The sequence below is a fragment of the Ictidomys tridecemlineatus genome, chromosome 8, assembly GCF_052094955.1.
Source record: "Ictidomys tridecemlineatus isolate mIctTri1 chromosome 8, mIctTri1.hap1, whole genome shotgun sequence".
NCBI lineage: Eukaryota > Metazoa > Chordata > Mammalia > Rodentia > Sciuridae > Ictidomys > Ictidomys tridecemlineatus.
The window spans coordinates 101,940,173-101,958,385 of record NC_135484.1 but is presented as its reverse complement, the minus strand read 5'-3'; the positions used below and the strand labels follow the sequence as shown (position 1 = coordinate 101,958,385).

Genomic DNA, 18,213 nt, shown 5'->3' with positions numbered 1-18,213 from the left:
AGGTTACAAATCTTGTCTCATCTAATGATTTTACCTCTAAATTTTCTTTCATTTTCTTACACATGAGCTTTTTCAGGACACTCATATCCAAATCATGATACTTGTCATCTGTTGATAATATGTCACATGTATGTCACTTTTGAAATTTAATTTTCTATAAGACAGACATTATTCTTTTAGAAAAGGATGGTTGTAATCCCCCCCCCCACATTTTGGTGAAAATGTCAAAATTCAGGAAACAAAGATGTAGCTCAAACGTGTATGCAACTTTTAAAACAATTTCACCAATTTAGGTTGTCTCTAAAATGTAAAATTTATTATTCTTACTGCTAAAAATAAAACTGGATACTACAAAATAGCTTAGCTTAGGATAACAGAGCTAATGGCAAAGTTACACCAAAATATATTGGCATCCCAATTGTATTTCACTTTCCACTTCTTTACAATTTTTCTCTAAGTAGGTAGAGAAGAAAAGGATGCTTCCTATACCTAATAGATATGACTTCTTTCCCCACTTCCTGTTTTTAACTTTACTTATTTTTCCCCAAGATATAATAGGAAATAAACTCCCTTGCTCATTAAAGTAAGCAAGTTAGATATTCTTTCTGATTTCTATGAGTTGTATAACAATGTGATCATGAGAAATCTGAGTCAGAGTCATATCATTAATAGACTATTGCATAGAAAGAGGCAAAACCATTCCCATTTAGATTTTTGGAACTTGTAAAGAATGATGAAATGTAAATAGTTCTTTAAAGGATGTAAGCATTGTGAAGGGGCCTCAAGTGATTACTACAGGAAATAGGTAAATGAATAATGAAAGTTTAATGTAGCAAGTAGTTCTCTGGCTCTATGAACTAAAATACATATCAACACTGAACAGAAAAAAATTAGCATGTTCCCTGGTTCCTTGGAAATCCCATGAGTCACATAAATATTTGTCAGAGTAAGAAGACTAGAACTCTTACTTGGCTGAAATCTAAGGAGTGTCTAGGCAAGGCAGTAACACTTTATAAAAGTCATAGATGTCAAATTCAAGGATCAGAGCAAGGGCAAGTGCCAAAGAAGGGTCACTACTTCTGCCTTAATCATCAGATTGGGAGAAGGGGCTTGGTGTGAGGTTCCTTGGTTTCCATTTAACTTTCTTTCCTATAGGAATAGTACTGAGCCATATCCATGACTCTCTTTTAAAATTTATTTTGTTTTAATTTTTATTTTGAGACAGATTCCCCACTAAGATTCTGAGGCTAGACAAGAACTTGTGATTCTCTTGCTTCAGCTTCCTAAGTGGCTGGGATTACAGACATGTGCCACTGCACCCAGTCTAAAGCCCCAAATTTGACTATTAAAGATATTTTTTTCTGTTAATTTACCCAAAGGGAAATAGCTCTAAATGGCATTTAGGTGATACCCACTCAAGTATTCTCAGGACAATGAAGAGAAGAGGAGATCTGACAGGAGGCACAGGGTGAGAACTGAGTCTCTCTCATGCTTCTCTAGTGGCTTCCACTCCACTGGCTCAGGAGATTACTGGAAGAGAATATTATACATACTGGAAATGCATCACTCCTCCATTTCTTGGGGGAACAGAAAGAATCTACTTAAGTTTGGAACCATGTCCCTCCGGTGAGTCATGTAGAGATGGTCCCTTTTAAAATGAAACCTATCATCATCAAAGCAGGCTTGGAAAAATTATGCCAGAGTTGATAATTTTCAAATAGGGGAAAAAAGAGCATGTTCTTCAAATCACATTGAACTTTACAGTCCAGGCAGAAATTAATACTCACTCTGTCAAATTGTACTCACTTAGGGTTAACATAGGAAGAAACTGGCTACAATCTTCACCTCTGGTTAACTTAAAAATAATGAAGGTATTCACCATCTTGCCACCACTGTTAGGAGCAGATTCCCCTACCCACATTTCAGAAGAACTGAAATGTGAGTGGAAAAGAATAACCAATAGCTTTTCAAGGCACGGGGTTTATAACACTAGAGGTCAAACCAAGAACCAGAATTGCTTGCACATATTTGACGGTTTGGAGTTAAATGAAAGAAACAATTTGAGGTATCAGATTTGGAAATACAATCAGATAAAAGTAGAATGTAGTATTTGAATTTTGAAAGAGAAAAGTGGGAATCAGGTGCTACTGCTTGTACAAAACAAAACAAAACAAAAAACAATTACAACTTGCATCAATTCCATGTTAAGTGATTGGGTAACATCGAAGTGAGCTGACCCTTCCCTATGACTAGTCTGGGGTTATACTGACAGTAAATTATGAGTTGCTTAGTTAAGTTGAATATGAACAGACAGACAATTCTCATTACACAAAATCCTTAAACATAGTTTTTCATACCTTTTCTCCCTCCCAGGATGGCAACAGACATTGACTAAAGAACAACATATAATATTTCTTACTATACTCAAATGTATTTACTTGTAGATTCTTCTGCCTAACAAAGATTGAGGAGTTTCTTGATTACTTCTCTTGAGTAATTTACCTTTTGTGACTGTAATGTGGATCTTGCACACATGTCTAGTGACTTGGCACATGTCTGAAAAGCATGTGGTGGAGCTTGGGAGAGAAGGTAGAGCTGGGTTTCCTAACATCTATTATGCAAATGTGATGACCCCTTCAAGAGGTAGCAGACTAGATTTTATGTGTGATTCAAGTATTTTGTGTACCTACTACATAAGTTCAACACATTCTGAGGCAAAGCAGCACTAAGGAACAGTAGTTTCCCTGGCAGCTAATGCAATGATCTCTAATTTATATAAAATGACTTAGAACTGCAGGATTTTAGCATCATTACATATTACACAATGATGAAATAAATATCATCTTAAATCTGTTCAAAAGACTATTGTGTTTCCATCCATCTTAAATAACATTAATGGATTGATTATATATATAATGAAATGTTTAATACATATTTTATTGCATATTTTAAAATTAATACATATTTTTAAATTAATTATGTTTTAAATTATAATTTTTAAATTAAAATTTTAAATTTAATACATATATTGATTTAACTGCAAAATAGAATCTGAACAGCAGAAGGATACTGAAGCAATTTCATAAAAGGAAGTTATAAAAATTAATGAAGTTTAAATACATGTTTAACTTTTACATAATAAATATTTCTAACTTATTTATATGTTCTTAGAGCCTGAAAGAGTAAGTATCCCATTTAGTTCTTTCTCTCATCTTTTTATACATTTAGTGGACATGAATTAAGCCTTAGTGACTGCTTCTTTGATACACTGAGAATGTACATGTGTTCTCAAATTTTCCTAACCCACATGCACCTGCTCTATCATGTCCCTTTCCCACATAATGCCAATACCTAGTACATTAATAGAACAGCTATTATGACAGACTTGTTACAGCCACTGTCCTTATTCCAAACACTATACTGGTAATCTCTTTTCACCAGCCTGTGGAGTAATATGTAAGCATGAAACAAGCCTCACTGCCAAGATCCTGGATCTAAACCTAAAGGAAGGCGATACAGAAGCTCTCAGGAGTTTAGGAGCTGAGAAACATTGCTCTACACAAGGTTAATTAGTAAGAGCCTTACCTACCCTCCTTTCTAGAGCACACGTGCAAAGAAGTAGTCTTTGAGACTTGACAATTTTCTGTTTTCTTAGGAAACTCTGTACTGAATGTCACAGAAGTTTGTAATGGTCTTAAGATCCTGAGGACCTGATTTCTGGAAATTGCCAATCCATTTTCTCCTTCTGAGAAGGATGCCTCAGGAAGTTATTTTCACTCTTAAATTTTTCTTGAAACAAAGCAAATTAGCTTGCTGTTAAAAACAAAATCATTAAGTGCTCCACTTTCCTCTATGCAGTACATAACCTAAGGATAGAACAAATTCTTGCCCTCAAGGATCTTACAATCTTTCTCCAAACACTGGGTGTGCATTAGCATTTTAATAGTGCAATAATTCTCTGATGCCTTTAGAAATGCCTTATTTAATTGGGCACAACAGTCACATTTTATTCTAATGAAGACTCATTGGAAGTTTGGATTAGAATTTGCCAGTAGGAAACAGCTATTAACCTTGATATATGTGAATACACCCATGTAGAGTGGCCATGTCTTTGCATAGAACACATTTCTAAGGTACAAAGGGGGAGAAGGGTAGTGACTGAGGAGAAACCATATCCATGCTCTATTTACTATAGTTGGTGCAGTTGAAAGTGAAGGCGAGTGGAGAATCAGTTCCAGACCTCAAGCATGAGTAGAAGATCAAAGTTATCAGTAACAACTTATCAAAGTTCTGCTGCAATATCAGAAAAAAACAAATGGCCTTGTTTAAATTTCAATTTGCCATAATTGAATACTAAGTAAGGAGATACTGAGTCAATATCTAGTAAGCTTTTCTTGAAATATCCAAACATACAGCATAAAAGCACTACTAACTCCATGCTGTTTTTTGATATTAGCACTACTAGGTAGAGTTGCTAAAACACATATGATACTTTCTATTGTAGATTTCACTTAATTCTTACAACTCTAAGGTATTAATATTGTTTAAGATTTCACAACTTGTACCAAGGATCCAGGACTCTTTCTTAGCTTTGACAAATTTAGCATTTCTGCTCTTTTTATTTTACTCTAAAGTTAACAACCGTTGTAAGATCATTAGAATACTCTACCTCTCATAAATAGAACCATATATGTGTGCATGTACATAAAACACTACAAACAAAAATCCAATAAATCATAAATGTGTACACTGCTACAACCTCCATACAAAACACTTTCTTTACAAATATTTGAAAATTAAGATTACCAATGCTGCACAGAGAAGTCAAGCCAGAAAGTAATAGAAAATTCTCTTTTCAGAGATGCTGACTCTGATACTTCATGCCTCTATAATTTATCCAAGATTTAGAAACAATGACAGCACTGGAACAAAGCTCATCCATTTTGGAATACTGTATTTCCAGCGGAACCTTCCAATCCCCTTGATACTACCTTCAATTTCAGAGATGGACTTCTTTTTGTTTGTTGTTTCTCTGCTTGTCTTTCTTATTTCCACTTGCTTTGATGTCTCTAATCCTACTGATCCACGCAGGTGACCAAACTTTCATCCGTAATCTGTAGCATTCAAATTAAAGGAAGGATTTATAGATTCTAGGATTTTCCGAGCACCTCAAATAAATCCTTCCTAGGCCCCTTATGAATGGGATAAAACCATGAGCAGAGGATGAAGTTAAATTGATCCCAATCAATGTACCACAAAGCATCAAATTGCACTCACAGCCACTCAACAAACAAATAAAGACTGTTCTCCCCATTTTTAAAATAAATCCTTTTTACTGTATTTTCTTTTTATCCTAGTGCTCCTTGGTCACAAGCTGTTTTTTTTTTCCTAGAAAATATAAGATTCACAGGACTAATTTGTCCTTCATTAGGTGGGAAAGAGTTTTCTGATTTTGACAGAATTCCGTTTCTTGTTTCCTTCAATTATACACTTCTGAAATGCTATGTTCTGGTCTGTGCTATGTTAAGAACAAATATCTCTTTTTTGTAGAAAAATTCTATACTTCTTTAAAGAAAACACATAGGATGGAAATAACTGCATTTCCCCCCATCACATTAAACAGAAAGGTTAAGCTCCTACTGACAGGAAAGATGTATTTGCAAGTGATTAGTTATATTTCTATCATAGTGCTTGCCTGTGTTCTTCCTTTGATGTTTAGACAAAGCTCTTGAGCATGCTGGGTTGTATGCTCTGATGTTGATTTATAGGTAGAACTGAATTCCAAACACTAAGCCAGTAGGTAGGCTTTAATAAAAGGCACAGACTTTCCCCCTGCTGGTTAGTGTGTGACTAAGCGATATTGTTCTAGGGCCTCAATCTGTCAAGACAGGTGTACAATGGGGGAGTCCTTCAGGCACAAAGAACCAAGCTATACACAGAGGGCCACATTCTGCCATACAGGATTGCTGGGTTTTAAAGCCTTAGGAGGAAAATTAACTATGTTAAAACCAAAACAAAAAGGTTTTCTGTTTAACAATGATGTTAACACACCTTCACTTAGAAGTAAGATGTGGTACCTTGGCAGGGAGAAGTTAAAGGTATTCACACAGTCAGACAACAGGTGAGATTCAGGTCAACCAGTGCCAGTCCTAAAGCAAACACATCAGAAGGAATGGTAGAGCATCTTCCATAGGCTTATCCAGGCCTTCCTGACTGACATTTCTCAGTGAGCTGGAGGGTAGGGATCCAGGCAGCATTGTGGGCAGCCCAATGAAGCCATCTTATTGGGCCTCTAAAGGAGGAACTATTAATATAATAGAGATATTTGGTTAAATTAAGAGAGGCATCCCCATCTGGACAAGCTCAGGGGGATGTGGATTACTATAGTCATAATATGAGGGCGTGTGTAACACCTCAGTCTGCTGACTTCATAATCTCAGCACATAGAAATGCACAGGACCACGCCATCACCTGAAGAGACAGAGAAGCTGCTCATAATTCATTATTGCCAGTATTGCATCATTATCAACTGTATATTTTACAATAAGTTTTCCAAATAATGGATTGAAATTTCTTTGTTACATCCAGTCTATTTTGGGTTACTGCAAGCCTGGAAATGTACTAAATGTAAGATTTTGAAGTCAGAGAAGTGATTAGTTATATCTTAAAAGCAAGTCAGAAAATAGATCTTAAAAGCAAACAATCTAATAATACTAACATACTGCTTTTGTTTAAAAAGTTGAGTAAAATATGGAAAAAATAGAAAATCCACAAATGATACTACCAATCAAATTTAATCACTTTTGTAATCCTCTCTAAATCCTTTTCTAGTACGTGAACAGGAATATATTAATATATAGATAAATGTGTACATATTTATACATATGTGTATACACATTCATATGCATAAATATATATTCTGAAACCAGATATGAATATATATTTTGTAGTCTTATTTTTTCATTTTTCTTTTTATTGGGAGTATAATTCATGAAAAACACTCATTTATAACTCAAGTTTAGTGATGAAGGATTCACAATAATGGAAAGTTTAGATTTTCTCTAGTTATTTGCTATTTTTAAATACATGATATATTGAATATAGTAGATTCAAATTCACATTTTCATTCTGAGTTAGTGATTTAATTATAATAAGAATTCTTAGTACATTCTAATTTTTATCACTGCTTAATTATTCCTTAAAATATAATTTTTCTATTTTACTAGGTCTTGTTCACTTATTATTAGAAATCACGAATCTGATCTTAAAATTCAGATTTCTGCATGCATCTAGATTTCCCTAAGGAGTCTGAACCAAGTTGAGTACTAGTATATATCTTTTTTATAGTTTAACCTTAAGAATAAGAAAAATGTGTATATACCCTTGTCTTCACACAAAGAGGTCAGAAAATACCACAAACAGTACCACAAGACACCCTAATAAAACATTCCTAAAGCTGAAATACTGAGATATTGATACCAAAATATCTTTACTCAACACATCTTTTCATAATTCATTTATGTTCATACATAATTCTAATCCTAATTTCATAAATTAAGCAGTTATTGTATATGAGTAATATTTTATGTGTTAATACTTATGATTATATGCCCAAAATCCCATTTGTTCATTTACTGCATGTATTTTGACTCTTTACTAATAAAACTTCTTCTTTTTATGGCATGATAGTTATACACAATAGTGGGGTTTATTTTAACAGACTCATCCTTGTATATACCATAGTTTTATTCCTTTTCAATCCACAGTACTATTCTCTTTCCTCTCCCTTCATTCTTCTGATCCCCTTCTTCTATACAATTGGTATTCCTTCTATTTATTTTTTAATTGATCTATTAGACTTATATATAAAATTGGAATGCATTACAGTATATTCATATATGCACCTAGTATAATTTGAGCAAATTCATTCACCAGTTTTTCCCCTTTCCCTCCCCTGCTGCCTCCCCTTGGTCACTGGCTTCTTCTGTCTTCACAAAATGCCATTTTTATTCTTCTTTCTCTTTAGCTTTTGCTTATGAGATGCAACATTTGACCCTTGACTTTCTGAGCTTTGCTTATTTCACTTAGTATGTTGTACTGCAGTTCCATCCATTTACCAGCAAATCACATAATTTCATTTTTCTTTATGGCTGAGTAGAACTCCATTGGGATTATATACCACATTTTCTTAAATAATAACATTGTATCTTGGGAGTTTCATAAGATACCTAGATAAATGAACCATGGATCTGGTTTTTTTGTTTGTTTGTTTTGTTTTAGTTTTTGAAAGTATTCATTATCTAAAACTATCTAAAAGGCTAATTATATTTTGTATAATAATAATTTGAAGTCTTAATCTCATTACCTAGGATGGCTCCAACTATAAGAGGCTGTAATGATGTTCCCAGTGAAGAATTTCTTCCAGACCATGATCAGCTCAGTCAGATTCAACATCCTACTTCACTGCTTATCAACTGTGTGATTTCTTTAAAGTCCTTATCTCTCAAAATTCTCAGTTTTCACATCTGTAAAGTGTGGAAAACCACATTGCTTACCCCATAGATTATTTAAAAGTGTTAAATGTGAAAGTCCATGTAAAGGATTTAAGAAAGCTATGCCTGACAAATCCTTTCCATTCATTATATCTTTTTTTTTCGAGGGGGGGGGGTTGTTGTTAACTAGTTTCCCCTAAAAACCTGCTCTTTCTCCTAGGGTCCCTATTCTGCTAAATACCAGCATAATGCAGTTCAATCACTCAAGCCAGAAACTTAGAATTGGATTTTGTTTCTTCTTCATCTTCAAAATTTAAGCTGTTTTGTTGTAAATATTTTTTTAGTTTGATATTATCTCATTTATTGATTCATGCTATTATTTCCTGAGCTACAGGAATCCTATTGAGGAAATCACTGCCTATGCTTATACGTTGGAGAGTTTCTTCTTTGTTCTTTCCTAGAAAATGGAAATTTGGATTTTTTCGCTGGGTTTTTGATTCATGTTTAGTTGGCTTTTGTGCAGGGTGAGAAACAGGGATCTAGTTTCCTTTTATTTATTTTTTTAACATATGGGGATCCAGTTTACTCAGTGTCATTTGTTAAAGAGGCTGTCTTTTCTCCAACATATGTTCTGGTTAGCTTTGTCAAAAATCAGATGACTATGGTTTGTGGGTTTGTCTCTGTGTAATAGGAATGAAACTACCATTCCTGCATTCAGCTATACCATTCAGTTATACCATGCCTGAGTATTTATCTGAAAGAATTAAAGTCAGCATACAATAAAGAGCCAAGAATACCTATACACATATATATGTATACACACAATGGGATTTTATTCATGCATAAAGAACAAAAAATTATGTCATTTGCAGGAAAATAAATGGAACTTGAGAACATTATTCTATGTGAGATTAGCCAGACTCAGAAAGTCAAGGGTCATATATTTTCTCTCTTATGTGAAAGGTATAGAGAGGAAAAAAAGAAAGAAAGAAAGCCAGCAGAGAAGAGGAAGGGAGTCAGAAGGATGGAGGGAGAGGAAGGGGAGATACTGTCGATTGAATCAAATTATGTTATGTGCATGTACAAATATCACACAATGAAATCTACTATTCTGTGTGATAATTATGCACCAATAAAATATGTCTACTGGAGGAAAAAAAGCTTCACAAATTTACAAAATTGGTATAATGTAAGGTCTCAAAATATTCATCACTATTTATTCTGGATAGTATTTGAATTTTTCACATAGAGTTGAAAAAAAAATTCAACCTGTCACCAAGCCTGGTTCATCCTACAACCTATATGCAAATAGACGACTTTCTCACTACTCCATTTCTTTCACTGCTGAAGACTCCCAGCATTTTCAGCTAGATTTTACAATGGTATGTGGATATAAATTCAAAATTCTGTCTCTGCTCCCTCCAGGACAACCTCAACTCTGTTATTTCAATGATCTGTCTAAAACTCTTAAATGACTGTCAGTTCCATAGTTTCACAACTCCTCATTGACAACAAAATAAAATAAAAACTGCAGCCCACCAAACAAGGATTTTCATGATCTGACCCTTGCCACAGTATTCTTTACCTCCACGATCTAGCCATGCCAATTCCTCATATTTTCTAAAGCATACTATAGTGCTTATTAATTAAGCATTATGCTTATTTCTTCTTTTAAAAAGTAATATCTGTCTCCTGTGGGTATTCTTTACAGCTCATGCCCCAGCTTAACTTTCTCCCTCTTTATCAAGACATTAATAATACTCTCAATTTCATCTTCCTCTAACCTAGAAAAAATGCATTAATCTCCCCTTTGTGGAAATACTGAAAACAAATTTACACACACAAAATATTGTAATCAAATTATTTTAAAGTAATATATTTTAGGTCTGCTTTTTCTTGATGACCTTGATTAAAAAAAAAATGTCCAACACTTTAGTTCCATACCTGATACACAGAAGGGAAACGTTCCATGTAAACTGAATATGAAAAGAAAATGTGTTTGATTAAAAATGTTTTATCTTAATAGATCCATCTAGGTGATTTTATTTCCCTAATTTCTTCCAATAAAAATCTATCCTAGAATTATTCCTTTAAAATTCATTTTTGCATGTATTTATTTGGTATTTTACCATCTTTTATTGAGATTTGGGGTAACATTACAGCTCCTATAACCCCAATAACATTCATTTTTTTCCTATGCTGCTTTATGAAATCAATCAAAATAAGAGGATAATTTGGAGTAGAGAAGACCTACTAGTCCAACAAAAATAGATAAACAGAGAAATGTGGTTGTGTGTAAATGTGTGTGTGTGCATTTTGGGAGGGCGGTGCAGATTGGCCTATATTCCTATATTATCTTTGAAGGAACAAGGCAGGCAAGTCCAACATTCTTAGGCCAAGCCTTTAGGAAGAGGAACCTGGAAATTCAGGGACAAGCTATTTCTGCTGTCCACAGGCAAAATTCCTAAATACTTAGGGAATCTTCCCTTCTGTTCTAAGGGTTTTCAACTGATTGTATCAGGCCCACTTGGATTTTGAAGAAATTTTTTTTTTTGACGTAAAGTTGACTGATTATACATGTTAATTACATCAACAGGCTGCTTTCCCTGTAATACCTAGTATTTGATGAAGTAAATACTCTAGTCTACTAATAAAGTTCACACTTATAACTGACCTTCATAATAATATATTTTTTCAGTATTACACAAACCAGAATTTCATTATAATATATCTAAACAAAAATAAAATAATGTGTCTAATAACATTACACATTAATAGTATTTCTAATTTAAAGCCATATCTACACACATATATGTATATGTATACATAGTAACACAAGTAACACAAGTCGTATATATGTACTTTACTATTCCAAGTTGGTAACTGAATTAGAATTTTTGTTGCATCGTTTGTTAAAGTTAATGTATGAGTCTCTCCATTTTCTGGTCTGAAATTGTGTGAGACAAACTTCTTTCCACATTAACAACATAAAGGTAACATTGGTAGAAAGGAAGAAGGAGTACATACAGCAAATTTTGTGTTTTTTAGTTAAAGATACTACCTAATCAAATAATAACTGCTCATATGTTCTAAGCAAATAGGGAGAAAATGAGAATAGACTTGACTACACAAAGTAATAAAATATTCTGTGGGACAAAGAAGAAGCCACTTTCTTCTCCCTTATTTTTATTTACTTATTTGTGCAAAATAACTTATTCTCTATTATTAACATATCAGACACATTTAATATAAATAGGAAATTTTTCCATAGACATCTAGAATGGTGCAACTTATTTTTCTGGTTTCTTAAATATAGCCAGGGAGATGCCTCTGCCCCGGGTAATATTATTACCTAAAATTCTTTATCATTTTGAAACTACATTGACTTTCAAGTTTTTATAAATTAAATGTGCTCTTTTCACATTGTTCACTTAAATTTATAATAAAGCATATCCACCAGTATGGTATTGTATCAAAACTTCTCATTTATTCCTAAATCTAAAATCAATCTTACTTCAAAGTTAATTTTAAAATTCCAAATTCTGAGCTATAATTTTCTCACTACACTCTGACATTACCCTGGCAGTGTTTTTCTCTGTCAATTCTGAAATATAAAATGAGAAATCTGCTTTTTATTAATCCAGTTAGAGGAATGAACTTCAGACTTCTAAAACGCAGTAAAGAAATTGAGTCAGGCAGGAAAAAAAATAATGAGAAAGTTAGGATGCCTTAGTGAGCAGGCAGAGTCATTTTATGTAGAGGTTTCCCTCAAGCAACTAAATCGAGCCCAAACAAGCCTATTTCTCTGAAACTTGCTTTACCCGCCATTCCGTCGCAAAATACATTGTAATAATATCATAAAACAGCTTGAGACGAAGAAGGATTCTGATTGACTGTTCAACATTCCAAAAGGGTAGATTAATATCTGTGAATCTCACAGCTGAAGCATTTTAATGCAAACTTGCAGTTTGTGGGAATTGAATCTGTCCGCCAAAATCATTTATTTATATATAGAAAATGGGGGGGAAATAGACATTTCATAATAGCAATGAGTCCAGGGGATGCTGTTATCATGAGCTAATCACATCCCATGGGCATGATAGCACTCAGCTGTGTCCCCTGTCTTGTATTGCTCCAGAGGAATGATTATCTCATGATAATAACCCTTATCGTGGCTTAGTGGGTAATAAAAAATATATACTTTCTTCCCAAGTTCTTGGGTATTTATTCATCAGCTAACTTTTTCTCTCTTGAGTTCTGGTCATATGTTACTTCCTGCTTAGAAAACAAAAAGAAATTTTGTGTTCTGATAACATTTTCTGTTAGTAAAGTAAGAAGAAATATGTGTGACTGTATTGATCTGACTATGAAAGAGCAGCACTGCAGACAAGCCCTGATCTCCTGAGACCTGTGTATGGAAGATCCATACTTGCATTGACATGTGATAGGATGTCTAGACTGGCTAATCTGCTTTGGAGAAACAAATGTAATTTGTTGCATAGAAACAAGAAAGAGAAATAGATGCTTATACAATATAGTACTTAGTTTTGTGCTAGAATATACGACTATTCAACATGTACATATAATTGGGGCTTGCACACCATGAAACTTAAAATGTGGTTGTCCTACTTAGACAAAACATTCTAGCAATGACCCTCACACTGCCAAACTTCCAGGTATGTCAACAGAGATTCAAGGTAATGTCAGTCACAACAGCAGGAACTCCAATGCATTCTGTGAGTGTTTGCTACTTAGGATGCAAAGGCAACAGGAATTCTGAGGCAGAGTCATGGGGAAACAGAAAATCAAAAGGAATTGGAGCAAAAGACAATTGGGAAAAAGTGAAGTGGAACACATTTGTGAATTACAACACAGTTTTTTGTTTTGTTTTGTTTTGTTTTTTTACTATTGTTCCCTACCTCGTAATGTCAAAATTCTTAATCAGTTTTATTAGTTAATATAGAATTATCTATGCATTTTAAATTAAAAAATGCAAACTTAACACAATGCTTTTTTAATAGAAATTGCACTCTATATAAGATGCATTTTTATACCCTAAAACCAATATATAATATTTAATATTTAAAAATTAAGGCTAGATTTAATGAAAAGAAAATGCCCTTTTAAAACCCATATATATAACCCAAATGAGATAATTGAAAAATGAATTATATGTACTAAGTAACATAAAATTAAACATGTAGGGAAATATTAATAAGTCTTGATGATGGAAGTTTCATTTTGCAAGAAGATATATATCTCTACAAGCCAAAAACACACATATATATAGGGACAAGATAGACAAGGACTGGAATGTAGCTCAATGGTAGAGCTCTTGCCTAGGATGTGTTAAGTCCTGGTACAATCACCAACACTAATAAAAACAAGAGTGAGAGAGATTATACTATATTACGGGTTAAAAGAAACAGCAAGAGTGATAACTAGGGCTATCAGAAGGGCAAGTGAACTTGTGTATATCATATTCTCTCTCATTCATTTAGGTCTATTTTTTTTTATATTAACAGTCTGAATTAGGTAAGTTCTTATATTCTACCTTCTGACTTTCAGCCAAAACTATATAATTACGTAATTACATGTGGGTCTTACTTTCATCTCACAGTTCACTATAAACAATAATGGAAACTATAACCACAACTTAAGCCCAAGACCAAGATCAGAGAGAAGAAAGGAAATAGACATAAGGAACATTTTTGTCTGTCAGTATGTTGTCCATCTGCCAAATTGGTCAGATCTTTTAGGTGATTAATCCTTTTATGTAGAAAAGTAAAGTGCCATTTTAAAAATTGTTTGCTCCACTTCACAAGGACATTCTAAATTGTTAGTTCAATTAAATGTCATATATTATAGCTAATATTTAACATATATGACTAGAAATATTTTAACATGATCTCAAGAAAATTCGGCTGATTTCAACTCAAGATAGCAGGACAGTGAGTCATGTACTGAAATTTACTCTCTATTTAAAACTCTCCATAAAATTGATTAGAATGAAAAGAATTTTGAAATGAATGAAACCAAGAAGTTTTATTTTGTTGGTTCAAGATGTATTTAGGTCAGTGAATTTGGAAGAGACATTAAGCACAATCTACTTAGTACAATTTGATTATTGCACCAACTCTAATCTTGTAGAATGATTCACATTATATGTCATATGATCTAACTAGCTCCATGGCTAAGTTACACCAGAAGAATATTTTTAAGAGAGGTTGGAAGTGAGTCAGAGATAAAAAGGGAACAGAATTTATTTAAACTGAAAGGGGTTCTGGAGAAATAATAATATAGCAGCATAGTCTTTAAATCACTCTAAATCCCCCAATAAAACTGAGGATGCAATTAGATATCAAAAGCTAAATAAGAAAATATTTAAAACAAATTTAGTTGAGGGAGGAAAAAAAATCACCTCAGATACATAATATGAAAACTCTGTGTAGAGAAGAAGGAAGTAATAGGGACAGTGACTGATGGACTTTATAAGAAGAGCACCAATAAAGATCCAACAGGAATTTAATGGAAAGTAGTTTGACCAATTGGAAAAAAAGCATACAGTATTAGGCAGGGATTTGTCCTCTCCAATAAGAGTTGAGGGAAAGCCTCCATCACAAGAAGAACAAAAGGGATTGGAGCAGTCTAGTCCCTACAAACTTTCAACTCATCAATCAAGAGTTCTTTTCTACAACTGATGCCCACAATAAAGAAAATTTTCTATGGATAGAATCAAAACTGTAAATTAAAAAGAGACTATCAATATCGAAATGGTGGCAGGAAACAGGAAATAAACAACAGATGTTGGAGTAATTTGAATTTAGAAGTTTCCCAAAACCCTGCCTTATTTTAGGAGCCCACAAAAACTAATTCCATAATAAAAGAGCAACAAAAAATGATCAAGTCCAAATTTCTTTAAGAAAGAAAGAAGAGGAAGCAGTAGACCAATTATCCAACATAAAACACAAGTATACTAGAAAGACATAATTACAAGATAGAAGAAATGCCATTAAAAAAAGAGGATAAGAAAATAAGAAGCCTAAGAGATCAATATAAATCAGAACTAGAAAAATTAAAAGATAAGAGTATAGAAATAAGAATAGAGTACAAAATAAAAGAAATTCTTTTCAGAAAGAAAGATAAAAATATAATAATACAAATAAGAGCTAACAAATATGACATAATAATTTGAGGAAAATAGAAAATGAAAGTTTTAAAAAATGGACAAAAGGATAAATGGTCAGAATATAAGAGAAAGTGACATGAAAGCAAGTAACAATACCAAAATAATACTAAAAACTATAATTCAAGTTATCTGCTCTGAAATAATAAAAATATTTGGAACTACATGTTGATAGGACACATTATATATGTGATAATACTGACCTAGAACAGATAATACCTAGACACACTGTATTCTAGGAAAACTGTTATTATCTAAAATTAAAAAGATCACAAGTGTGTAAAGAATGTAAAGAAAAGGGAATCCTTGTACATTACTGCTGGAATATAAACAAACATAGCAATTACAGAAAACATTATAAAAGTTATCCATAAAAAGCTGAAAATGCTACTCTTATGGCTCAATAATTCCACTTCTGGGTGTTTGTTACAAAAGAAATGAAATCAAGAACTTGAAGTAATAAAATCAAGATCTTCAAGTGATCTTGAAGTAATTCATTGCAGTACTGTTCACTAGTCAGCTCTTCATCACTAGGCCATAATGCCTAAGAAAAACAACTTAAAAAAATAAAGATTTATTTTGGCTCACAGTTTCAGAGGTTTTAGTTCATGGTCAGCTGACTCCATTGCTTTGTACAGGAGATGAGGCAAAACATTATGTGGAAGGGCATGGTGGGGGAAAACTGATCACCCCAATGTAGCCAGGTGACAGAGAGAGGAAGGGGCTTGGAACAAGATATAGTCCCCAAAAGCAAGCCCAAAGTGCCCACTATCTACCGCTAAGTTCCACCTCCTAGAGTTTTCACTACTTCCCAATAATTCCATTCAGCTACGAATCCCTCAATGGATTAATCCATTGATGAAGTCAGAACCATCATGATCCAACCACTTCCCCAAATACCCCACTATGAACATTACTACATTGGGGAAAAAGCCTTCAACATATGAGACTTTGGGAGGTATTCTATATTCAAACCATAACATTCACAATAGCCAAGATGTGGAAATAGCCTCAACATTCATGGATGGATGAATGAATAAAGTGAGGAATAGAATACAATAGAATATTATTCAGCCTTATCAACAAAGGAAATACTGCCATTTGTGACAATGTGAAAGAGTACAAGGGTGTTACCCGGTGATGGAAGGGAGGGCAAATTGGGAGAAGTTTCTCAAAAGATACAATTTTTTCAGTTATGTAAAATTAATAAGTTCTAGAGATCTACAGTATATGTATTGATCATAAATACAAAGATGAGATGACATTTGCAAAACTGGAAAATACGTGTAATGTTCTCTCCACACATATAAGAATACCATAGATGTACACAAAAAACACAGAAAGTAAGTAAATAAATGCAGAATTGCATTAATCATGAAATTACATGAAATGAAAACTTAAAAACATAAATAAAACAACAAAAATGTCAAAATAATATAATAGCTATTAAAGAAAGGAATATATAGAATATATCCAATCATTCAACACTAGTAAATCTAACACAATAATACATAAAAAGGACAATATATCATGGTCAAGTGTTCTTTATCAAAGGAGTAAATAATCATGTGAAAATTTATAGTTAAAAAGTAATTAATCATATTAATAGATTAAAATAAGTAAGATCATATAATATCTCAAAAGGTACATAATAAAAAATTGGCAAAATTGAACATCAATTAATGAACATTCTTGGTACACTAATATTATCAGAGAGCTTACTTCAATCTGCTAAATAGTTTAAAAATACCGATAGCATTGTGATAATGGTGAAAGTCAATATAATACCCCAGAATCAGAAAAAAAGCAAGGATATTCCTTCCTATGACTAAATACACTACTAGAGGTTGTAAAGAGTCTAATAAGAAAATAAAAATTTAAAAAATACATATTGGAAATAAAGACATGAAAATGTTTTTATTTTTGCAGATTAAATATATATAAAATTCCAAGGACTCTTTAAAAAAAAGTCTATTATCTCTAAAAAATGAATTAAACAATTGATACAGGAAACATGTAAATATATAATATTCTATAATATTCCTAGATACTAGAAATAAACAATCACAGAATAATTATAAAGTTGATAAATATTTTTCTAATAGTGTCAAATAGCCATAACTAAAAGAATAAGATCTAAATATATAGAAAAATATAACATATTCATGGATTAGAAAGATTCATATTATTAAAATGGTGATTGTTATACTGAGTTTCAACACAATCCCAATCAAAATATGACAGATTAGTTTTTATAAAAATTGCCAACCAGATTTTAAAATGATTTAGAAATTACAAAGAACTATTCATTTTGAAAAAGAACAAAAATGGATAATTCTCACTAATTGATGTGAGGCCTTATAGTCATTAAATCATGAACTAAATGCCATGACTATGTACTTTAATAGCACAAAAATGATGATAAAGTTCAAAAATATATCAATACATATAAAGTTAATTGATTTTAACATGGTAATATCCTTAATGTAAAGAAAGGCAATTTTTCTATTAAATGGAGCTGAAAACTTAGGACAA

General features: G+C 32.7%; 1 long non-coding RNA gene across 3 annotated transcripts in view; it reads left to right on the top strand.

Moving 5' to 3' along the window:
• The window catches only part of LOC144366185 (uncharacterized), an 86,796-nt gene that overhangs the window by 49,622 nt on the left and 18,961 nt on the right, over positions 1 to 18,213 (top strand). Inside the window, exon 7 of one of the 3 annotated variants that reach the window (XR_013425118.1) lies at positions 8,370 to 10,592. The exons of the other annotated variants lie outside the window; for them this stretch is intronic. This is a non-coding gene — a long non-coding RNA (uncharacterized LOC144366185). Of the gene's footprint in view, positions 1 to 8,369; positions 10,593 to 18,213 lie in introns of those variants that run through there. 3 annotated transcript variants of the gene reach the window in all.